At 43.8% G+C, this 26,100-nt stretch overlaps 1 protein-coding gene and 1 non-coding gene across 2 annotated transcripts in view; one reads left to right on the forward strand and one right to left on the reverse strand.

Moving 5' to 3' along the window:
* The window catches only part of AUTS2 (activator of transcription and developmental regulator AUTS2), a 973,254-nt gene that overhangs the window by 841,148 nt on the left and 106,006 nt on the right, over positions 1-26,100 (reverse strand). The window lies entirely within an intron of this gene.
* Positions 7,367-7,438, forward strand: TRNAE-UUC (transfer RNA glutamic acid (anticodon UUC)). Its single transcript has one exon. It is a non-coding gene; the product is annotated as a tRNA-Glu (tRNA).

Consider the following 26,100-nt stretch of genomic DNA (forward strand, 5'->3'; position numbering starts at 1 on the left):
GGAGCTGTGCTGCATGACGGCATGATGGCAAATCAGCCACGGCAATGCAAAGGCCCCCATGCATTGCTCTTGCTGCTTAAGCTGGGAAACTTCATTTTGAGGTTGACTGTTTTATCAAAGAAGGAGCAAAACAGAGGGAACAAGTAACTGAGAGTTAAAGCTACACAGAAAATACCAGACACCTTTAGCAGGAGGTGGATTAGTGCCAGGATCCAGTTGCCYGGCCCAGCGGGGCCGTGCTGCCGGCACTGGGCTTGGAGTGCCCCGTCGGGCTCTGTGCCGGGGCAGCTCCACGAAGCGGCTTGGCTGGTGTTACAGGGGCGGTCGGAACCAGCCTTTAAAAAAATTTATTAATAAGGATTTAGTCTTAATTAAATCAAATCAAGCTGTTTCAAACAGGGCTAAGGGCATGGTTTCCTACGTAAATTGAACTAATTGGTTTAAATATCACACCATTAGTTGAACAGGTGCAGCTTCGTTTATAAAATGCCACAATTTCCATCAGAAAGGCAAGTGCTGTTTTTAGAGCAGCTAGTAGAGCTGGAAAAAGTAGACAAGCTTTTGGGCACGAAAGCTCTTCTTTTGTGCTGAAATCTGAAATAGAAGCAGTTCCCGTATTCATTTATTCCTAGGCCTGTGCTGACAACACTAACGCAAAAATTATGGGAATAATATTTTGCATGCCACATCCCTCTAGTTTGTGGATACAGTTTCATTTGGACAGAAATGTTTTTTGAACAAATGAAATTACTGACATAATATGCATGAATTCCTTAATTTTTAAAACACTTCCTTCTGCAGTCTTCTCCCCCAGACTTCTGGAAAAAAACAGAAATATTGTTGGCATTTTTAGTAATTTTGGTTCTTGCAGAACAGCTGACTCTTTTCTCTCAGAAAGCCTAATCTTTGAAATTTCCACTTTTAATGAAACTGTTTTTTAATGACAAAGACTTTCAGCTTTGTGATGAAGACACTGAATTTTGAGACGTGATTAGCCACCTGTTCCACTGCAGTTTTGGATGAACTCTAAATAAAAACTGAAAAAGAAAGCCCTCATTTTTGACYGTATCGAACTCTGCTCTTGATCCATTTATATCTCGGACTTGGTGACAGGTAGCTTTTTAGCTGCTGAAAGGTGTGACTGCACAGTCCTGATGATAGGTGATACTTYGGTACCATTAGTACTTGCACATCACTACGAAAGGGCTGGAATGACTGAGTATTTGTTTCGTAAGCACAGTGTTGCTGCTCCCTCATGCTCACGCAGAGCTCTTTGAAGTGTTGCTTTCGCCACATAATGCTTCCTTCTCTCTAAACTGCGTAGAGCCCCCAGGAATAGAGTAAGGGTTTGTTATTTGCCTACTGGGGAAACTAGAGTTTCATAGATATTACTTTATTTGGAAGCTAGAAAAAACCAATCTTCTGGATTTTTCTCATCTATGAAAAGACAAGCATAATATCTCCAGCATCTCATGGATGGCAGCAGAGAGGTTTTCTTTGCGATGCTCTATGCTGAGCCTGGCCAGGTCTCTCCCTGCCCGTATTTTAGAGCGGTGCCCAGAAATCCGCTACCTTTCCRTGTCTCATATGTTTCTGTTACATAAAACCCATACTAATTTACCTCTGCCTGAAACTTGATACACCAAATAGCATGTCATCCCACAAGCAATTGCCAGGGTTTGGTTTTGATTTTAAGTACACGGTATTARTCAGCCTTTGGAATTAYTTCTTTTTTGAAGCGCAGTAGAGARTTCACACARTTGCCTAAGTGTGGCCTGCTTGAGGCCAATGGCAGCTGCACCATTTGCTTCAGCAGGAACAGGTTTTGTTCAACCCCAAGAGCTTTTGCAGGAGTGTTCCCCTGCTGTTCGGGCCTTGATCAAGGGTGGTCAACCCCTTTCAGCTCCCAGGGCAGCTGCATGGCCTAGATCTGCCTGCAAKCCTGAACTCACCAGTGTCCTGAGAACAGGTCGGGAGTTTTTCTCCCTGTATACATCACAGAATCCAGGAAAAAAGTTTGCAGCTGTATCATGCGTTACTATGCGGAAACCAGAAACTCTGAAGCCAGAAATCATCCAGAGCAAATTGCAGCTGCTTCCACAATTTTCACTAGTGTGTCATTTGAATGTGCTGAGTGGATGTAAAAAGGAGCCATCAGCTTCTGCAGCCTTGACTATAGCAGGAATCCCATCAGTTCAGCAACACCTGTAGTATACGCATGGGCTAGGTCTCCAGCTGGCGTATGTTGGCACTGCTCCATTGGCTTTAGCAGAGCTACACTGATTTGCATCACCTAAGGATCTGACCTTAGGGAGTAGAGTGCTGCCTGCATTTATTTGGTGAGTGCATGTCATTTTGGCAGGCAGCTACTGAATACCAGTTAACAGCCTTTTCTATGCATAGCCTGATACTGGCTGCAATCATCAGAGGAGATAATGTCATACATTAGGGTCTGAACCTCGTTGTAACCCCTTTATGCAGTCAAAAATCCTGTTCTATATATACACCCAGATAAAAATGTATACTGCAAAGCAATGAGGACAGCTAATCTCATTATGGGGATGCATCTTACAACCTCTTCAAAATGCAGTGTGAGRGTGATAAAACAGGAGACAATAATTCCGTGGCTTTTTATTTCCGTGAAATGAAAGGATAATATCAGAAGAGCACATTACAAAGCAGATATCAACTAAACCATTCTGAAATCCTCCTTGTTGAGCCATGCAACGTGAGTCCATTTTCTCCACTGCCTTCATGACACCAATCTCCCAGTGTGACACTACAGAAGGTGCAGCAGGGCAGGAAGATGAACAGAGGGGCTGAAATGAGGAAAAGCAGAAGACAACCTGGGGAGGCCAGGAAAGGGCAAGACGGCAGGGCTCAATGTGTGAAGTGGAGGCTAGAAGAGCCATGGAGTGCCCCCAGTTCTTTAAGAAATCATGATGTGGTCTGATGCTACATGTTGATAAATGATCTAACCTCTCTGATATCTACAATCATTTGTTAGAAATCCCGTGTAGATTAGAGGTTCTTGCAATGGAAAACTGAAACGTGGTTTGAACAACACCACCTTATTAGCAATCACCAAATTAAGGTGGGTTTCAACAGCTACTAAGGCTAATGAGCCACTTAGAAAAAAAGGCATATAAGAAAGTGCAGAACTGGGCTAAGAGAAAGCAGTTTGCATTACTGTCTTCATTTRAAACGGGACAATGCATCTGTTATTTTACAGGTTCAACCCACTCAGTGGTTCTGAGGTTGTATTAAGTGTCTCAGATTACTTCTGGCCATGTGCAGAGATAAAAGTGGTGACATCAGTTTCTGTTATGAACAAGGTGATTATGGAGCCTCTCCTGTGAATTATAAGCATAAGGTTTCCCCTCAGCGTTTGTGAAGGAGCTGTGTGCCAGATTAAAAGTCTTTATACATCAAACAGTTCTTATCATGTCTTCTACGACGCTCTTACTGATTTTGATCTTCACTTAATATGGAAACAAAAGTGTGAGCTGTAGTATCTGGGCTGGGTTTCAACTTGCTTTAATGCAGCCTCCCTCCAGGGAAGTGTGTGGTGCCACCATGATGTGCGTTGGCTGTGGGACTAGCCCCAAAGTAAAACTGTGATGGCATTCAGGCTGTACACCACTACCCACATGGCACATTTTGTCCTCCACCCAGCTGATGAACTATCTGAAGTGACACAGAGGGCACGTTCAAATTAGAAAACAAATGAGTAGGCTAGCACCACTTAGCTCACCTGTGGGCAGGTTTGACTGAGGGGCCAAGGAACAAATTGTCTAGAAGGCTGAGCCCACATCTCAGCTGAAAGGCAGTTTTGGGGCACCCTGCAAAGCTGTAGAGTGGGAAGAGGAAAACTTCACTTAGTCCCATCACAAGCAGAAAAATCATCATTAAATGTGAAGGCACAAAGGGTAATTAAGTCCTTTGAGTAGCTAAATGTACTAACAACATATTTACTTATCATTATGAAGTGCAGCAGAGCAGGTAAAACCAGCAGGTATTAAAAATCAGTTATTGCTAAGATGTGATCACTTGGGGATTTGTAATTCCGTTCTAAACTGGATGAATATTTTCTGGTTCATTTTACTGCAGATTTTTGACTTCACTATTGCATCTAAGATGCATGCACTGTGTGGAGTGCAGGCTAGTGGACATAGAAAATATTTCTGTTCAAATGTGACCAGTTCTGTTTCAGGAAGCGTGCTATGTTCTGAAGATTCACTAGTTACCATCTCTTTTATTGAAGAAGAGAGCTTAACTGTCGTACAAGACATATGGGACAATCTCTCAGGGGCTCATGATGACAGAACATTAACTAACATACGAAAGCTTTGGGATCCTGTGACATGATCCATCACTGAGTAAAGACAAGTTGCCGGCATCACATAGGATGAATTCATAGAGGAGCCAAATCATTAGCATAGAAAGGTCATCTACTTGTCTGTCATTATAGTGTAAGGCAGATAGTCTATAATGTGGGCAGGAGTTCCCCACGGAGCAGCAATCAGGCCCTCCTCACTACAGCATTTCATTGTTCTTTTTAAAGCTGTTGAAGAGCTTTCTCATTGAAATCTGTCACTATAAACATCTAAAAGGAAATGCACAGGTCTTGGCTACTCTTGTGTTCTTCATGTAAGCATGAATGTCCAAAGATAAAAGTTCCTGGCATGTGTGCTACTAATGTCCACTAGACATAGTCAGACCTAAAGATCTGTGTTAAGAGACTCTATACTGCTAGTCGGTAAATAGGATTTTAGTTTTGTCTAAGTAGCAGAAATCTCTGCATCTGAAACAAAAAACTCTACCTTTTTCTCCACGGTTATACCAAAAGCTGTGCCATGCATAAGCATGTGACTTTAGATGGCTACCAATGAATGACAGTACTACTAATTCCCCCAGCTATTTATCACAGAAGATGAGGCAAATCCTGCCAAGCAAGCTCTAGCTGGACAATTCTTTTAATCTCATCAGCCAACCTGCTGGATCTGCAAATAATGTCAAGAAAATGCCCCAAGCAAATGCAACATGTTTTGGAATAGGACAAAAGTCAATTATCTCACTCAGCCAATGATGAGTGTATGGTTTATATCATTCCATACCAAACTTGGATATAATCCCACTTGGCAGTCAGAAAATACAGAGACAGCCCAGCTATGACTATTATGTTATTGTCCTTGTAGTGAGTCTCTTGTAGCTGAAGACAGCTGCATAGCAAGTACGTAGCGCATTGAGCTTAGTAGCTTTACAGGCTCTCCAGGTTTTCCTGTGGTGCCTTGTTTCACACAATTTCCAGTGCTGTTCAAAAAACATGCRCTCTGCTATATTCTTCCTCACACACACTTTTCCCCATCAGTAGTATGGGATTTCTGTGCCAGAATGCCTATACCCTCTCTTACACTGAGTCCATACCTGCTTCTCTGTAGCTAAGAGCAGAAAATCAGTGGCAAATTGTAGTCAGTCAAGTATGTCTTTGGAGTGTCCTTGAAATGCTGCCTTGGCAGCCATGCTTCTTCCTGAATGCTCCTTCAATGTGTATGGGTTGCTTGGGCTTTCATGCATCGTTCACCTGAACAATACAGTGATTGCGTGAAAACACCGCTGCATATTTTTGCTAGTCTAAAGATGGGGTTGAAAACTTGACCCTAAACATCAATGACGCATGTCTGCAGTGGTAGTATTTCACAGACTTTATGAGAAGACCTTGGAGTCTTTACAGTGCACCCTCTCACAGGCCCGCTGTCCTTTCTGCCTTTGTGATAACCTTGCTGGCAAGCAGATCTATAGCACCTCATATTATTTCATTTCAGAGGTGCCCATTCAGAAAAGAGGCACTGAAAATCCATAACAATTGAAATATAGTAGGGTTTGAACCAAGGTCATACTAGCTTGAGAGATGACCTGTTCTGCTCAAGATTAACTCTACCCAATGCACGTGCTGCTGGGTTTGCAAGTATTGCTCTGAACCACAAAGTCAGAGTAACTGAAAAAAAAAAAAAAAAAAAAAAAGGAAAAGACAATGTTTTCAAGGAGGGGGATATCACTTTTAGCAACAAGAGACATGGACAGCAATGAGCTGCTAACTATGAACTGCTCGTGGACTGCTGGGATGGAAGAGTAATGCCAGACAAAAGGGTTTGGACTGGAAGATTCAAAGGGCAAAAGGAAGCAATACGTTCGTTTCCTTTATCCYCTTGCATAAAAAAGGCCAGAGAACATCACTCTGAAATTCCCCCAGCTAGATCATACATACTTGTTTGAGCTAAGCTGAACTCTGGGAGGAGTCAGGACAAAATCCTTGCCCCACTGAAATAACTGGAAAAAACTCCAGTWGACCTAAATGTTCAAGGTGCCTTGGGCAGAATGAAAAATCTATCTTCTTCCGTGTTACATAAGCAAGACCGCATGCCTACCCGGGGAGCAGTGGCCGGTCGGTTGTGTGAGCTCCATTAATATGCTATTGGCATTTTATGCACAGTAAAGGTGACCTATTGCATTGCCTGTTARTAGATCTTCTACCCGGGAATGTTTCTAAAAGCCAGCTAAAAACGTTAGCGAGCTTCCTCCATTCAAAGTTGCACCAGTTGACCTCAGAGTGTTATTTTCAAAGGATTTTGCAAAACCTATTGCAGACCAGCTGCGTAATATACTTATATCAGTTTTGTCCTAATTGAGATCGACTACAAACAGGCTTAGCCTAAGCTGAAATAAGCACTCTTCACCGGTGGAGTCTCTGCACGTGCCTGACTGTGTCTAACTAACTAAACTGGTTCCAATTTTATTGTGGTCAAGTCCCTAGTTAAAAGACAAGAGATTTTGCAAAATACACAAAGCCAGCACTGAGGAATAGAAAAGCAACTGTGAATAATCGGCTAGATATATACACTTTTAAAAGAAATAAGGGAAACTGGATTTTTGTGTTAGCTATCTTCAAAAGACAGAGCTAATGCTGCTTGAAAGTTTTCTAAAAATGCAAGTTCAGCAAAATGGAAATTTGCTACAGGAATGTGTCCACTTCAACAACCTTTGATTCTGAAAACACTGAAACRAAGTGCTCAGTGGCAGCAAGCCATTCTGGCTTGACATTGTTGGAAAAGAGCAGTTTGAACTAGTTTTCAAATTATTTTTTGGCTTCACAATTAAAATAATTCAAGACAACTTTTTTATCATTGAAGACAGTGCACAGCAGTTCACTYCTCTCGAAACACAAGTTCTGATAGACACAATCCACTTCCTAATTCCCTTTGATAGAAAAAAAATTGGAAATATCCTACCTAGGTCCCAAGCCTGTATTAATGTTTTTCAATGGCTTAGACTCAAGGTCTTTGATGGCTCTGTGCAATGTTTTTAGGGGGATGTAGCTCAGTGGGAGAGCACTTGCTTTTCTTGTAAGAAGCCCTGGGTTCAAGCCCCAGCATCTCCACATGCCTTTTCTCCAGACTGCCATCCACTCACAGTGGTGGAAATGGCTGTGCCCCGGGAGGAAACCTCCCTTCCCGTCTAACATACTCTAGGGGACCCTGCTTGAGTGGAGGTTGAACTAGATGATCTCCAGAGGTCCCTTCCAACCTTACCATTTATGATAGCCTACTACTATATTCTATGTGGATAGTAAAAGGGAGTTGAAGGATTTTTTAGGGAGCAGGTTTAGCTCAATTGGTTAGAGTGTGGTGCTGCTAATGCCAAGGTCGTGGGCTCAATCCTCRTATGGGCTACGCTGAGGGTTGGACTAGATGATCTCCAGAGGTCCTTTCCAACCTTGCCCTTCTATGATTCTATGATATCTTCAACCCTTTCTCCGTTTCTCTTTCAATCTCAGTCCACTGAGTGGCATCACCCAAACATCAAGGAAGGATGCCACTGGTGAAGTGCTTTGCTGAAGCGTGCAGGGAAAAGCAGACCTGGTGGCAGCAGCCKCAAGGAGCAGAGCACCTCTGCCCATTCCCAGGGCCTCCATGGTGTCCATGGTGGCTTGTGTCTGCAGGCCTGCCACATCGTTGAGACACTGCGCACTGCTGACAACGAGGCAGCCGTCAAGAAGTGCATGAATTAACGTTAAATACTGCGCGCTTCAAGCAGGGCAGTCAAATCCGACAAAGCGCTGCCTTACATTCTCTCCTGTTTCTACTGTATTAACAAAAGAGGGGAAAGAAAAAAAAAAAAAGAGAGAAACCTAAGTAATGGATTTTTTTCTGCTTCATTTTACTCCCACCTCCTCTGCCCCCTGTAATCTGATTTTTTACACCTCATTTATGTGTTTTTATTCAGCTCATCTTTGTGTTTTCTTTTTTTCACACCTTTGGATCAGCTCTCTCCCCATGTCTGGCACCTGTGATTATATCCTTCAGCTTCACAATGCAGACTTGCAGAACAGCATTTAATAACAGGGAGGATTTGACTGACTGGAGCTTTGATAATGGTGGTGGGAAAGGCACAATCACTGCCTTTTCAACAGTATACTTTGCGCGGAAAGCATTCTACAGTGTCACAATCTGATAAAAAAATCCCAGATTCCACCCATAATTATACCTTCTCTCCTTTACCTATCCACCTTCTTTTCAAAACTAAGCTATTGTGGGTGACACCAGCCTCCTGTGAGCTGGGGATGGTGGGACACAAACCTATGGAGAGAGAGAGACGAAAAATTCAATTCATCATGAATTTTTGCTCGGCCTTCCTCTCTACCCACGCTTGCACACACCATGTTTTCTTTAACTGTCACCTCATGTTTCGCCATGAGTAGGCCGACTTTGTAAGATCTTGGGATGAATAAATGAAATTAGACTGGTTGRCATTGCTGGTCAGTTATTAGAAAAGGAAACATCAAAGGAAAGCTSAAGGATTTCTGGGGGATTAGAAATCAAGACTAAATAAGAAGCTGCCTCACATTYAGGCAGCAGCTTCAGCCAAGGCTCCTAGAAGTGGTGAGAAGGGATGGTCAAGGTTTAGTGATTCTACAAATGAGGTCTGCAGGCACCCCACTGCCTTGGGGTTTCTCAGGATGAAGGACTCCATAAAAAGCCTAGAAAATGCATGCTGACCCTTTTTAAAATGAAAGCTGCTGCGCTGAGTAAGGTCTTTGTCCCTGAGGTAATGCAAGGCACTTTCCCCAGCTTTGGTCTGACTTTGGATTAGGGCCTGGGGAGATCTGAGCGTCTCTTCTCGGACTTGCTATAAACAACATTAAATTGTCCAAGGTGCTACAGAGAGTGAGATGTTCAACAGCACCAAGCACCAAAACCTTGGGGCAGCTGATGGCTTTTGGAAAAGTCTGTGGGCCTGAGAAGGAGGACAGGAGTGCAGTCTCCAGTGCTCACTCCTGTTGCACCTTGGAGTGGTGCAACACTGGAAAAATGAGACTCTCACCATGTCTTCTAAGTGAGCTCAGATTTAAGCCACCTAGAGTCTGAGGGGACCCAACGTCCAGGATGCAGCTCCTGAAACGTAGTTGGCATGGTTCAGCTGTGCACGTGGGGCAGTAACTGGTTTTAAACACTGCTTGCTCTGTATTTCTCTGCTCACTCTCTGCATTTTGACTAACCAAATTTCCAGTAAGCTGGGACATTGCATCCATCAACACTGGCAAACAGCCAGCGCTGTGAAATGATTTTTAGGAATTGTCCTTGGGAAGATCTTTAAGTAACAGCTGTACAGGCCTGTGTGGACAGAGCATATCTGATTTTAAATGGCTAGGGAAGCAAAAAACTGTGCAAACAGGCATAGGGATTTTAATGACAGGGTTACTGGCATCGACTTCTGGCTTCAAAAGCACCCCAGCAGCCCACGCAGAGATGYTGACTCCTTGTAGTAGAGCTGGCATTGTTCAGACAGCAAAGYGAGTGCAAGATAGTCCACGCCAGGCAAGGGGGCACCTTTCCCATGACTTTGCCACGCTTTGGAATGGGGCCTTAGCAAATAGCAACACTTGGTTTTCATAAAAACACGCGCAGCTCTAACAGCCAACACAACCACGTTACACTGAAGGGGCTTTCTAACCCTGGCCGCGCGGCATGATGCTTTCCGCTTCGCCGTCCCTSCCCAGCTACCTGGGACCAATGCCTTGTGCATGCTCACTCCCCAAATTACTCCAGCCACAGCTGAGGTYCTGCAGATTAGAGGGTGTTTTCCTCTTTCTACGGCCAACATCATGGTCCTATAGCAAACAACAGCATCTGGGACCAGGCTGGCATGACTCCTGAAACTATAAACTTTTTTCTTCACCTACTCTTCTTTTAGAATGAATTAAGCATTTGCTTCCCATTCAAGTTTACATTTTGAAATAACATGGCAAAAAAAAAAGACTTTGAAACAGAAGCTATATGGTCTGTGTATACACTTCTGAGATCTTACTTTTTAAAACTGACTTTTAAATCAAGTTTTAATATTTGCTCCATGATCACTAAAAAAAAATAAGAGGAGGATGATTACTCTTAAAATCTCGTTCAATTTTCAGACATTTTCTAAGCAAAATGTTCCTATTTGTGCTTCTTTTTTTATTTACCTAAATTTAATTTAAAAGCATAGTTTTGCTCATTCTTATTCCCCTTCATTACTRAAACCCAAAACATTCCATTTTTCATTAATAAGACACTTTCAGTAAACCTGAAACTACTTTTTTCATTTATCTAGGGGCAAGGAGTGTTTATCCAAAACATTATGTTCTGTTCAGGGAAGAAATCCGAAAGAATTCTATTTCATGCAGTTTTACCTGGTGCTCTATCTTCAAACAGAAGAGAAGAGGAAATAYCTGTTCTTAAATTATGAATAGTCTAAGAATCAAAATATCAGAGCAGTGAAACACATATTAAGTGATCTTATTTTTCATTCTGTAGGGGGACTGGACTGCCTTCCAGTACAGTTACCTCACTTACGGCCCCAAATTAGCAAGCACTTGTTGCAGCCGTAAAAAAAGCACAGTGATGTTGAGAAGCCAGAGGCTCAGTGTGAAAAGACAAGAGTATGAAACAACTCCGTGATAATCACTATCTTTGTTATACTACTGTGCTATTCATTTTGGAGGAATCATCTTTTTACACTTTATTACACAGTGCTCTGTCTTTCTCCATTAAAATCAATGGCAGACGTACTAGGCAGCCTGTTTTGTTATGGTCTTCCAGGCAGCTCAGACACTTCTGGGAATCAGGAACAGAAGAATAATGCGTTTCAATAAGCAGCTTATCGACCAAGTAGGAGTTAAGTGAACCTGTGGTGTACTTCTGTAGTTTCTCTCTTCTCACATGATTATTGCACTTTACTTGTGCTTTGCCTTCGTTCCTTTTGCGATCGATACCGTACGACGACTTGCCCGTGCTGCAGCCCTGTGTCCAGCGTATATTGGGGATAACGGAGAGGAGCGCATGGCAGATTTGCTGCCACATGTCCCACCAGGTCCTTCATCTCTGAAGTATCCTGAGCTCTCGTTGCTGTCAGAGTAACCAGCCCTAGATGCACAGCTCTTGACCTCTGGATCACCAGGTTTCTGGCCGAATCTCAGTGCGTGTCCCTGCTCTTCAGAGAGGGACAAAGAAGGAACAGTAGCCACATGAGTTTTAGGTCAAAGGAGTCCAATAATGCAATAAAATTACTCAGCTATTGCACTGGAGATTTTCTCAGAAGGGTTAGGAGAGGAAGATGCAGAAAGTCACAGGAGGCAACCACATCACTACTGTTCTTTTATACAGCACAGGTTAAGACAGACGTGGTTAAGACAGCCCTCAAACAGCTTCTATTTCATCCCCTCATTTTCACATTCTGAAAATCTTGTCCAGAGCAGATGCACACTTCCTAAAGTGCCCTTACGCAGGGCACTGCCAGCAGGTTACCAAACAGGACCTCAAGTTTCTGTACTTTGGGATGCCAGCTGTGGCTRATAGCTTCTCTTACTATTGTGTATCCCATGCTAGGAAGGAGYACCATTGCTAATAAAGATTCAAAGAGGAGATGAGCAAGAGTCTSTTGATAAATACATGAGCAGTTGTTYGTGTTTTCTCTTAGCYCCTTTAGACAATTAAAATAGAGGAACTTGAAAAAAAAAATCTGCAAAGCAATTAAAGACAAGGGTACTAATGGTCTATCATTTTTTTCATGCTTGAAATGGGAAATCCCAGCAAGCAACAGTCTGACAAGTCACAGTAAAGCAAGAACTAGGACATGATGGATCTTATATTCTCTATTTGATGATGAACTGATCATCTTTCMGTTCCTCATTCATTAGGATATTCAATTCCTATTAGAAAAAGTGCCAGATGAGGACACTGCTAGACYGCTGTCTGCTGATTAACTCAAGGATTGTTTAACCTCCTGCTTCCTTCACCCTTATTAGAGTTTTTCTATTTGGACTGAGTGGTCGTTGGAGCAACATATACCTCTAACCATATGCTTGTTCAGTATCTGGTCTAATAAGTTAGGACCTCCAGAGTGTGCTGCAATACATATTAGTAAGACGTTTCATCTATAGGTGATGTTTCTCTACCTCTTCTGGGGAGCATTTGTTAGGAGAATCTAGTCTTAACTGGTTAATTTTGATTGTACTACTGAGAATAAGGAAGTGCTATTTTCTTGTCAGGACTGAGATAGATGGGTCCTGCCTGGACACTCATTTGACAGCAGTGCTGGGTCCCAGGGCACAGTGCAGCTGTGATCTTAGGCCATTAAGGCTAGAATTATCCATGTGAATCATCTCACACAGTGCAAGGAGACTACACAGGAGATGTCTGAACCAGAATGGTCCACAGAAGAGCTACCCGACACATAAGTAACAAACCTCTCTAATACTCTATGAAACATTTAAAGGCACTCAGAATGAAAGACAATGCTGCAAAACCTGCTCAGCAGATGAGAAAAATGCARATTTCTATCAGAAGAGCTGTTGTCTGCCTCCTCTGGACACCATCTTCCCCCAGTAGATGATTTGTTGGGTATTTGCAGCATACCACTCAGGCCTACTTCATCAACCCTTGATATTTTAGTTCAAGATAGTGGTAAACAAAAGGTGACTCAGGTATTCTCCAGAGAAGGTGAGGGACAAGAAATGCTGTCAAGACAGCCTGGAAGGCCAGAARGAGCCCTGGACAGATGGACACATTGCTCTTGCTGCTACTCAAAGAGCATTAATGAGGGGGACTGATTGAGGTACGGATGTTTTACTGTCACAAAGAGACAATGGTCYCTTTTGCCTATATCTAGATCTGTCCTGGAAAGTAGGCAACAACCAGCTTTAGAGCTGAAATAATCATGGTGCCCAACCCATACAGAGTCCACGATCTTAACCAGAAYGCGTAGAGAGGCTCCCTGGGCAGTCTCACTTCTCACAGATGAGATAAAAGTGTGAAGAGGTTGGATGGAGAAAAAGAAATCATCCACCAGCTGCCATGAAAGGCTTGATTATTTTCCCATTTTATACTACCAGAGCGCAATAGATCTTTGCTCCAGCACCAAGAGCTTTGACCTCAACTCCCCAGATCACATCATTTCACAGAGATATCCTGAAGGAGAGGAAGGAAAACTTAATGCCATTTGTGCTGCACTGTTAAAGGAAAGATCTACAGGCTTTAGTGCTGAGAGTAAAAGGCTGGAAGAGCTGGGAACTGTCATCTATTAAACATCCCTCCTGCAGGTACTCGTTACTGCACCTGCATGAYGAGCAGCTGTCTGACCTCTGCTTGATACCAGACAAGGCACACATCATTCCTCTTCTCCTCTGAGGTCTTTAATGCAATTATATGATGTAATTTTACAATGGTTGCAAACAATATATAGTGTTCTCAAAGACTGTAAATGTCCACAGATTATAACCTGTGCCCTGCAGCAACTCTGCATCGTGCAAAATAGCATTAAAAATATTATTTAAACTCAAGTCAGGGACCATTTTAATTGCCCAATAGAGCTAGAGACGAAGCCATGTAGCTGGTTTCTTCTGTGCACAAAAGCTGCTCCTGTGCACACAKTATGTAAAACATCTGCTATATAGGGCACCTGCCATGGTACAGGAATGGGAAGTGTGGGAAGATTTTAATTACTCACCATGGCAACCTGCATTAACAGCAATAATCCCCCATAACAATATGGATCTTTCCTTCTCTTACTTCCACATATATACCTCCAGGAAGGACACTGGCATGGCTGATCTGTTCTTGGATGTCTGATGCTTTGCTGCAAAGCTTTCATGCTAGACCCTGGTCAGACACAAAGCAGCCTTCATCAGTGAGGAATTTTTGCTCTAACCATGAGAAAGGGCTGGTGCAGGGGGGCTTGAATGTTCATGATACAGGGATCAGAGGAAAAGATATAAAGTCTTAGACCTCATTTAAAGTCCAGTATAGAAGCTTTCATTAACTTCAGTGAACTATGGCTCCTATTTCAAGTMATAATTGATGCAAGAATGTGTCTTTGGGTCATAAAAGCCAAGGGTAAATATAGGAAATATTTAATATGAACTCTAAGCATAGGGACTGATGATCAAAGCTTGCACTTTTTAAATGGAGCCCATGAGGGCATAACAGGAATGTCATGACAGATCCCAAGAGAGCTCACCATATCCATTACYGCTAATATGACAGAGGGGCCAAAAGCCACAGCACTTCCTCTGGCAGCTCAAAAAAGCTAGTACTGCATTAAGGTGAACAAACTCGTAGTATTTTTCAGGGGAGCTTATCCTGAAAGCATTGATCTTACCTCRTTGAACTGAGTTCTGGATTAATTTGAAGCTAAAGCTCTTCTATCAGCATCAGGGAGATGGCTGTCTAGGAATCAGAGATGAAATACTGGGTCCCTCCTGTGAACAGAAACCTCCAAGGCCCCTGTCTCCCACTGGGGACGTGCAGTTCCCCCTGCCACACTGGCAGAGGTGCCCACTGCCAGCCTTTCCTATGCGGAATTGCAGACGTGGGGGAAGCGAAAGGCCCCGAGACAAAACAGAAATCCCAAAGCAGAACAGAAAAGTATTGTCAAACTGTCAGTCTGAAACCGCAGGGACGTATGAGGAAAATTCTGCCAAATTTAGTGCAGAGCTGCTAGAGACAACAGTGCGCTAGAGAGGAGACAGAGCTGCATCAGGCCTAGAATTGCAGTCAGAGCCATGACATTTTTACTTCTCGTCTGTGTCTTGATCCRTAGAAGTGACTTACTTAAACTTTGCAGGCATCTTTGGAGCTGAGACTTTATGATATCAAGTTCCACTTGTATGTCAATAATACAGCATTTTCCCCAAAAATCTTTTGTGTCTTGACACTCACAGGGCATGTTGGGAACAGGCAGGAGGGATGTAAACCTTGCAGCACCTCCTGCCTGCTCACCATGACATAATACTTTMTTTGGCCAAGATTTGCTTACCGGAATGTGATTTTGGCAGGAAAGAGCCTACAATAGCTGCACAAGTACTCATATATCTCTAGTACCTACAATTTCATATTTGTGCACTTGATCTCTTCCTGGTTTCTTTTGTATGAAGTTGAGGGCTGTAGAGCTAGAGAGAGGCTGGAAGTGAGTGGAGTTAGAGCAGCACAAATGCAAGATGAATCAAGCCCTCTGCACCCTGATTGAAATGCACTTTTTCAGCTTTTTTCTTGAAGTAATGCCTGTTTCATTCCCTATCCTGAAGTTTCATTCATCTTCTGGAGATGATCCCTGCAAGAAAATGATGACAGCAGTTGTGCATGGGGGACAACACCACCTGCATAGCTGAGCACCTCCTGCAGGCCTGCTGTAGAGAGGAAGAACCACCCACATGTTTRTTTTTTCACTCCCATGTGCTAAGATTTTCTCATCATTTCCCAAGTCTACGCCAGCACACAACTAAGGCATTTCCTCCGCAGAACCACTTGCAGAGGGTGACGTTAATTATATTGTTGGAGGTAGACATATGATAAACAAACAACATCAGAAAAATTATGTGGCACTTGAAATGCTGTGTCCTTTGCTTCACCTTGCAGGCTCCTCAAAGCTAMAGCATGGCTAGATATGGCTCTCTCAAGTCCAGTCATGGGTCTTTTCATGGATCTAGACAGTGAGTTTTTGTGAAGTGTTTGGATGGTGGAACAACAACATTCCCTTCTGCTTGGCCACTGCCTCCAATAGCACCCAGCAGAAGTAAAACAGACTTCCCCAGGGAACGAACATAGTCTTTTCCCAAATGCTGTTTCATTTCCCCCTTTGGTTCAGCTGCTGCTGCCAAGAAAGGCCATAGCTACCTCCTGAGGTTTCTTCATTCAAAGAGGAGGTTTACATTCCTATCCCTCTTTTAGCAAACTTCAAATGACTTCTGAGTGCTGTGGTGGCCTTTGGAGGCTTGAGGAGGAGCCCAGAAGGAAAGCAGGACCCACTGACTAGCTTTCTTCCTCTCATGCTTAGTGGTTTCCCATGCTTTTATTCTCAGCTTTTATTTTACTAAATGACAAATCCACTGACACCAACAAAGCAAAAGAGAATTTGGCTAGTTAGGACCTGGTTCTTAATTGCCTTTGCAATAATACTTTGTACAACTCCAACCTTTTTATGTAGAGATTTTAATCAATCATGCACACCAGAATCCTGTGAGATGGTCTAACACATATTTTATGATGGAGAAAACAGAAGCAGAGAAATTCCAGTAAACTATTTAACATGCATTTAGAGCCATGATGTACCTTTCAGATCCAGAGCCTGAGGAACAGCAGTAGTGAGAAAAAACAAAAGTTCACCTAGCCTAGATTCTCTAAAAAAATGCTTTTTTAAAAGCCAGATCATGAGCTAGTTTCAGGGGACGCTGATCCTTAGAAATGTGAAGTTGGAACAACCCACAACCCCCCAGGCAGTGGTGTCAGAGCAGCGATGACTGTGTTCAACTCCTACTAAAGGAAAAAGTTCCCTTTAGCAGCCCAGATGGGAGCGAGCACTTTTGAAAAGATGGCCTAAATTCTTGGTATTGTGCATAAGGAGCAGTCAGAAAGAGACAGGTAGGAAGAGAATCATTGCTGTTATAAGAAAAAAGGCTTTGTCCAACACAATCTCTAAAGCTTTACCTTTCCCTGTGTAACATTCCTTTCTTGTGTTTCTTTCATGGAGTAACAGAAGACTTGTGTCTCAAAGGCATCAATCTCCTGCTTTCGAGATACATCAGCTTTGCATATGTATTCCCAGCTCAGCCCTCCCTCCTCAGCACTGCATGTCCAGGCAGACTTGGGAGAACTGAAGCAGGAGATGGCCAAGCTTCATGCACAATAAAAAGAAATCTTGAACTGCTTCTGTGCCTTGTAGAAGACAGGGATCTGGCTGAATTGGTGCTTTTGGTGGGGTAAGGGGGAAAGATGACAAAGTTACATTGTGTATTGATTTCTAACTTCTTTTAACATTTTTTTTTTTTTTTTTTTTAGGAGAGCTCTGAAACACCATGAGGGACATTTTAAGAGGGTGTTCGCATAGAACCAAACTCTCAAAAACCTGAAAGACATACGGGAGGGCAATGAAACTTTAATGGACCCCCCCCCACACACACACACACAGTATCTGTTAGGGGTCATTGTCATCTTGCTTTTGATCTTGTTTTATGCTGCATTTGTACTGTTTTTCATCTGAAATTAATGGTATAATGGGAAATAAAACCTGGGACTTTGTAGGAAGCAGAAGGGAACCTATCTGGTCCTGCTAGGGGTGCTCATTTGGCTTGAAGCTGAAAAGCCCATTGGCCTTGGGGAAGAGGTGGTAGGATTAAGAAGACAGGGAGTGCTGTGAAATTCCTGGGACGGAGCCCTTTCTTGCTATCCAGACAACTATGTACTGTACTCCCTGCATTTAGGGAGCCCTTCCAACAAGCACAGACCTCATCAGGCAAAGGCTTAAACAAGGGCTCGATGCACCCCCCTGCAGAAGTCCCTGTGTGGCTCCCCACAAAGATTATTAGCAGGAAGCCCCCAGTGCCTGAAAACAAGCAGACCAGAATTGCTTAAAGCTATTTCTTGCTCCATGGACTTTCCTCAACACAGAGGTCAAAGCAGGAAAGTCTTCAAATGTCAGCCACCAGGCAATGCCCAAGCACATCAGAGGGGATTGTGCTTGGGCAGCGCCGCGCGCTTTCCCAAACAGGTAGAGGGATTTTGTCAGTGGCCACAGATATTGTCCTTCTGCAGGAACTTGCCTGAAAAGCCAAATTGTAGCAGGTAACACTCTAATGAGCCTGAGGTTGCCTAGTTAAGGATGAACACCAGGTATATTTAGAGAAAGAAAGAAAAATAAAAGACCTCCAGCAATTGATTTTTGCTGATTTTAGATTGGATCACTAGAACAGYGAGTTGTATGTAGAGATTTAGCCCTCTGCAAATTAGAAGACCCAGCTTATAAAACTTCTGAAAAAAATAGACTTTATGAGGCAAATGGCAACTGCTCGTTAACTCCAGTTGTGCTGTTGGGGGCTACCATAATTCTCAAAGCAACTTCTTTACAACTTGGTAGATTGCTTTAGGTGAGGGCTTCGGTAGGTAGGTTTGTGCTTTAACACAAGTAAGATGCCATCTTTGTTATCTTGATTTAACTCACTGGGCATTAACGTTATGATTTTATGCATACCAACTATTGAAATAAATACTCTAGAAAACAGTCATAGGCATTTGTGAGCCCAAGAAAGAGCGAGCTTCCCCTTCCGACTGCAGATACRTGGCAGAGCTGCCGCTGGTCCAAGAGCCGGCGACGTTCGGCTCAGCTAGATACCACGGTAACGACGAGCCGAGCTGCCGTATCACTTCAGAGGACAGGCGCACGGTTCAGRTTACCAGCGCAAATTATATTTGACATGTCATTTAAAGAAGCCTTGGTAGAAAATCCTAGTGCTGTGACACAGGTGTGGCATGCAGCAACATGGAACTTGCTTTATTTCAAAGAGATTTTTTTTTTTATTCCTCCCCCTCCTCCCCCCCCCTTTTTTTTCTCCCAGGAGGGGCAATGGCTAACTTTCAGTGTAGAAAAAAGTATGAGCAATCTCTCTTTAAGGCAACTGCCTGGTTCCATGTAGGTTGATTTAATGATAAGACACTGTTTGAAGTTAATTGTAACTGCAGGGAACAACAAGAAAGCTGGAAATTCACTGTCAAACAAGACAAGGAACCAAAAAAGACACAGGGTCAAACTGATATGACACCAGGGAACACATATCAGGACACAACTCCAGGGAAGCCTGCCGTTATAGTCAGTGAAAATTGGTCTACATCCTCTAAAGTACTGGGCAGAGCACAGCTGGAGGGATCTGGCCATTTTAAGCATCAAAGTTTGGCAAGTGACTGTGTCCTGCTGAACCCATGAGGATGCTGAGCAGGGCTCAGCACAGGTTGATCCCAAATCCCTTTCGTCCTCTCAGTTCTGCTGCAGTCTGTATGAACTCAGGGTCTAACAGGAGAGAGTTTTGTTTGCCTCCCCCTTTTTTTTTTAAAAAAAAAAAAAAAAAAAACCTACAGGATTGTTCATTCTAAATGCCGTAATAAAATTCCTTTAAGATATTGTCTCCTGGTTCTTAAAGCTATACCACTTTGCAGTTCTGAAAACTGAACAGTCTCTTGGATTCAGGCTAAAGTATTTTCTACTCTTATAAATAAGCCAGGTTAGGCCTGGAGAACTGAATACTGTGCTTGCGATTGCAAAGAAAAGACACCCCAAGATGTAATTTAATAGAAGATATTTTTCACCAAAACACTGAAGAAGGAAAAAAGTCGCATTCTCTTTGCAAGGGCAGCTAGCGTGCAGCCTAGTGGGGTAGCAGGGACCTGGGACAAGGGTGGGAGCATGGAAAGGAGGTTTCTTCTCTAGGAGATGGAGCTGTGCTGCATCAGTTTGGGGTCTGGACTCGTTCCTCCCCGGGGGGGAGCTAAGCTAGGCCCAGCATCGCCCAGACCAGCAGCAGCACCCCATTGYTCAATGCCTGGTGTCCCTCCCGGAGGCTCTTGGCAGTGCAGCTCCTGCCTGAGTAACTTGCATGGAGTTCAGCCCTGTCTGACAGGCCAGGCAGGCTAATTCCCTGGAAAAATTAAAGATCTCCATATAGAGAAGGGAAAAGAAAACTTGGAAGGCTTGCAATGTTTTTCCCCTCACATTAGCATTTAGGGCACGAAGCAGATAAGTGCCTGAGAAAATTAGACAAAAGTAATTGCAAGAAGTGCATGTAGCAAATGTTGGATCAGTCCTACCTGCAAAGTTTTATTTTTTTTTTCCTCTCTCCTCCTCTCTACAGTAACCGTACATCAATACAGCACCAACCCCAGCCTGTTCCCACGCTGCAGGTGACCTCTAACAGTCAAAGCCCCTGAAACACCAGAAGGACTCCCCAGCATTAACAGGTTCTGGATCAGGACCCCCCCCCCAACCATTAATAAACCAGCATGCTATAAATCAAGCATCCAGGTTTCTTTTAAAGCRTTTCTAATAGCAGTAAATGCTAACAGCCTTTTTTTTCCCCTCATGCCACTTTGCATCACCTAAATAAGACTGTCTGAAGCCAAGAAAATTCACAGCCTCAGCCAGTACATCCACATCTCACCACAGGAAGCTCTAAATTATAACAATATTCCAAGCAATAAATCACAGTATTTTTTTTTTCTACCGGAAAGGAGAAGGTATGGGGAGGGGGGAGGGAAGGAAAAAAAAAAAAAAAAAAAAAAGCAGCTTATCTAAATCTATTTACATGGAATGATTATTCAATTAATTTTTTCATTACACTTGCCAAAAAGAATTGCCCAAGTCTTTAATGCTGTGTGTGAGATTTCATTAATAATTAATAGCAGCGGCTCTTTCTCCTCTGTTTAGCAGGCGGGAGCTTTTGCCTTTGGAGGTCACACCCTGACACGCGCCATGGGCATAAAGCCCTCACTTGCCAAAGGCTCGGCAGAGCCCGGCAGACGTCCGGGGCCTTTGGCTCTGCTCAGGTGCGTGCAGGGATAAAGTCTCACTCTCTGAGCTCCTGTCAGCCTGGCTTCATCGTTTGCACCTTGTGCAGAGCAGTGTTTTCCACTGCAGTGGGAGTGCTGTGCTGGGCACCAGGCTGCAGGAACGAGGGAGGAACCTGGGGACTGGTTTGTGTATCACAGTTGTGATTTAGCTCAAGTCTCAGAAAATCTCTCTCCTCTCTGATACTCCAGCCTCCCTCCTCTCAGTGCTGAAAGTCCTCACACTCACTCCATATCAGCCTCTAATTTTTCCCCTCCTGCTCCTGTCTTCCCACAGTGGGCTATGAGCAGTGCTGGAGCACTGAGGTTAGCCACATACCCTCTGGGACTTTTTGGAGCAGCAATTAATTCCCATCTAGGAGCATGCTGAAGCAGAACTGAGTATTTGAGGCTCCTAGGAGAGCTGGGGCACACACCAGCATGCAGAGGCTCTCCTTGCCAGCCAGCCCAGTCCCATTCACCAGGTCTAACCGGTCCCATCTCTGCCAGTCTGGTCTCCTGCCTCATGTTTGCTCCTCAGCTCTTCATACTGAGCTTCCCTAGAGACCACTTCTGGTCTCCTCTCCCACCTTCTTCACCCTGCCTCTGCTACCARCCTTTGCTCATTTCTGCAAAAATCGTCTATTCCCACTACACTGTTCAGTCCCATGCCCTGCCAGCTCCACCTCCACATGTGCCCTATCACTGTATGCAGCAACTAGAGGTGAAAACCCTCCTTTAGTACACGTGATCTAGCTAGTCTTCATGGATGAAAGGAGTTACAAGTTAAATTGTAACCCTCATGTCACAGCAGCCCTAGGTTTTAGCAGGATGACACGTGAGAAGTGCAGTTTAGGTGCAATGGAGGCACCTTCCCCTTCTCCACCGACAGCCCTCATTACGAGAGGTTTCTGTACTATAARCTGTTACCACAGAACAAATAATGCAAGTGCTCTTAGCAAACAAACTCAAGATTGCCAGTGCAAACCCTTCGTAGTCCCAGCGTGGAGACAGTCCCGTGATCCGGGACACTCAGCAGAAGGGCTGTCTTTCACCAGAAGAGCTGACTGGCTTTGTGATAACATGACTGCCCAAGCTGGGCAGGCCACATTACAGCGCAATGGACTGCATGTCCAGGAAAGCACTCAGCAGCTTTGCACTGTTTACGTGACCTTAAACTTGCACCTAATTTGTGGGACAACCAGGTTAGCTCAGACTGTGGAGTGAATAGCAATGAAAGCAGAGAGCAGCAAACAGGGATTATAAATCACCCTATCTCCTTCCCAAACATAACATTTGTAAGAGAACCCTGGGTTCTTATAAATATTTAAGTAAAATTTCAGCTGTTTATGTCTTACATCTGTCTTTATCAGTCTGTAATCATTTCTCTGCTCACATCCCACGCTGCCGCCTGCTAATTTAAGCTGGCTGCTTTCAGTGCAAATGTGTTTTCTCACCTCAGTTTGGACAGCGATCATTTGAATTCTTCTGACTAGTAATTCTCTTTGCATAGGCCTCAGTCTGAGTGGCTTTTCATGGAGAAGTTGAAAAGGAAAAAGAAAAGGCCTCTTGAGATTTAATGATAACACTACCGAATCAATTAAAATGTACATGCTACCATTCTCTTGGAACAGGGATCATAATGTGTCTGTCTACACATGCCCATGCACTTTATGGCTTTTCCTTTCTTTTTAGTGCAACAGAAGCTGCATATTAAAATTACCTATTTTCCCTCTAAAATGCTTGTGCTGCTCTGTATAGCACCAGGAAAAGGTGGAAGGGCAAACTAATTTTGTCTGCAGAAGTCACCTGGTGTGAGTTACAGCAAGAGGCCACCAATTTTCCCACTTTGTGATATTCTTGATTAGAAGGAAAACCAGGAGAATGTTTTTGAGAATCTCTTAGAAATTCTTGCTTTTCAAGCAGCTGTAGGGCTGGTTAAGAACAATTTTGCAGTTCTGAATATCCTGTTTCATAGGGAAGAGACAGACAAAGGACAGGTACATCACACGGAAGGGGAGCACCTTTCTGAGCCAAGGCTTCTTAGAGACACATCCCTTCCCTCTTCATGGTCCTATTATAAAAACCCTCTAGGCTGGTCATGAAAGTTCACAGCATCCCTCTCAGGAAGAGATTCCTCCAGGCTGAAGGTACTGCCAGGGTGTTTACTGCGAATAAAGTACAAGGAGATGCTGGGGCTCACCGGGCAGGAGGTGGGGGGGATTCTCATTCACCTCCTGCTAAGACTCTCCTGATTGTTTATAATCTCCAAGAGCCTTAAGAAGAGAAGAACATCACTGAAAGCATGAGCTTTTCCCTGTGAGCCTAGAAATCTGCCAGAGCTTGACTTTCAGCAGCTCAAGCTGTCAGTCAAGAGCATGGTTAACTCAGGAGCATCCCACGAGGCTGAGCAGTGCTGTTACCCCCTTTTACAGATGAGTGACTGCAGGTGGAGGTTTATCTGCAACAGCATACGCCAGCCTCAGAAGGTCAAATGCACCAGCTTTCCTCTCTCAGCAGTGGAGAGAGGCCTCAGCTCCCCTGGAGGGCAAATCAGAGCATAAGCCATACCAGGCCTCTCAAAGTCACCCTTCAGACRTACTTTTCTCTCCTCATCAGCAAGCTTTGCCCCCATCATGCTGCTGTTAGCCTTCATGGCCATCTCCTGTGTGACCTACTGCAGGCAGCCAGCACATGGAGAAGTTCAGAATTACATAGTCCCTCCTCCAAGCCAAGCAAGCATAATCATATTCTTGCTGTTGCAAAGTTAGCCAGAGAAGCACAGCTGAGGAAAAGCAGTGGTTCTGACAAATTCTACATGGCTTCTAGTTTTAGGTATTTGCATGCTGTGCTGCCTACACAGGTTCACATTTTGTCCTAAGTTGTCTCAGCCAGGCAGCCTCCGGGACTGACTTTGCTGGTCTGAGTGCAGAATTGGTGCCAGCAAATTATCATCTCAAACTCCTGCTTATACATCTCCAGAGCAGTCCTGACACTTTGAGCACTCTCCAGGGCTGGAGTTTGGAAAATCTGGGTTTGGTTCCCAGCTCAGCTACACTTGTGCCCCTGTGGGCAAGCCACTCAACCTTGTTGTGCTTTAGTTGGCCTTCTACAAGGTGGAGTAAGGTTACAGCCTTTTTTCTCACCGTTATTTTGACTTGTCTACTTACATTACAATCTTTTGGGAGAGGAAGCTGTACATGCATATCTACCAAATCTAATACAACAGTGATCTAATCCTGGCAGGCTTCTCTAGGTATTACTGTCATACAAATTCTGAGTGCCTGTGTCTATATAGACAGCTTAACCCACTCTCAGACTCCGGTAAGTGACTTACCTCCATGCTGTGCCCATGTACCAAGGCCTGCAGCCTGCTTTAAATGTTTCAGAACCTGGGTTTTGGTTCTCCAGGATTATTTGATCTTGAGACCAGAGTCTTAGCAGGCCACCTCTCTTTATGCACTTGTGGGCATAAAGTAGCCAGCATCCAACTCCAGAGTAAGGACTTCCCCAGTCATTCTGGGCCCATGACAGAAGTCAGTCTCAGAAAATGCATTTATAAGAACAAGTTTGGTCAATCACTGTTTTATTCACTCTAGTAAGCCAAACACCCTGTCCGATTCCTTTCTTATGCTTTGATGGTTCTTTTTCAGCCTGTGGGACATGTTTCTTTTCCTTCCCTACTTAAGAGCAGAACTCAACACTAAAGTTATCCAGTTCCATAACCTTTTCTTCAAGTATGAAACCATCATATCTCTGGACAGCTAGTAGTGTGTCAGTCATCCTCACAACACTGGCATGCCAAGTCCTGAGGGTAAGTAAGGCCCTAGGATCCTTATGATGGATAATCTTCCTAGAAAAGCTCCGGAGGAATTGGCTGCTCTCTGATGTCTATGTCCCTGGTGAGTCCTGAAGGCACAACCCACAAAACAAATCAAGTACATGAAACAAGGAATAGAAGAGAAGGAAACATGATACATAAATTTAGTTAAGAAGTCTTTCTAGCTAATTGCTTGTCATTTTTAGGAAAGATAATGGAGTAGATCTTTCTCCCCCCCCCCTCCATTTCTCAGCAGAGACAAAACTCCCATAACCCTGCTCAAGACAACTGGCACAGATTTGTTAGCACTAGGAAGCCTCCTGCCATGCGGGCAAACTTAGCAGGATTTGCAGTGMAGATGCACATTCACAGTGTCTGAAAGCACAAACTGATCTCAAAAAGCTGTGCAAGCATAGCTGCTAATGTTGCCTCTCAGAGGAACAGCAGCACAAGTCCAGCGTTCTGCTAGATCTGTTTTCCAGGGCAAATGATGCCAGTAGTGCAAGGCCTGGCTGTTCTAAGTGCAACTTGCTTTAATGACAATGTACCAGTCCTGGAATAGAAATAATTTAAATGCCATTCACAGCAATGCTTTCTTTCAGGTCTGTCTTGGAGCACCTTACCCAGGGAGAAATCTCTCTGCCTCAGAAGTGAGGACAAAGGCAGACACATTCAGGAAGGCCATTTACAACAATAACTATTCTTAACACCACATGCCTTTCTTAGGCTGTACATTTGCTCATGCAGGAAGGAAAAGAGCTTGAAAGACTTTGCAACAGCATAACAGCTCATAACAATAACCACAGGTATGTAACTGGGGGGGAGCAAGAAGTCACTCACTTCCATGTCCATTAAGATGCTCTTGTACATCTCCTTCCCTCTGCCATGTTCTCTCTTTAGGGATGACACAAGTTATTCTCCATTTATAATTGAGTAGAAAAAGAAAAAAGAAGGGACAATAGCTTGTGCAATAGCTGGCTCCTTTGCTTTCTCCTCCTGCAAGGTTCACAAACACATCGCCATATTTGTTAGGAGGTAAAGAGGAAGCATTGGGGATTATGGACATGGCTTTGATTTTATTTTAAAGGCTTTAATATTTGGAGCTGTATTGATTTGATTTATCTCAGCGTGCCAGTGTACTGCTGGTAACTAGGCAACACAGTTCCTCTGTATTCTGGGAGGCTCCCGGGATTTTGCCTATGAACGATATTACTTTGTGTATATGAAACTAAATGGACCATAGGCACCATTTGTAAGTGGAGGATATTTGAGTTTCATATTTTTTATTTCTTCTTGCTGGGGGCCGTACTCCCTCGCACGTCGCTGTAACTGCAGCTCAGGCTGCAGAGCAGCGGAACGATGCACACGCACATCCCTCCAGGAGAC

The sequence above is a fragment of the Rhea americana genome, unplaced genomic scaffold (assembly GCF_003343005.1).
Source record: "Rhea americana isolate MKP2758 unplaced genomic scaffold, rheAme1 scaffold_182, whole genome shotgun sequence".
NCBI classification, from domain to species: Eukaryota; Metazoa; Chordata; class Aves; order Rheiformes; family Rheidae; genus Rhea; species Rhea americana.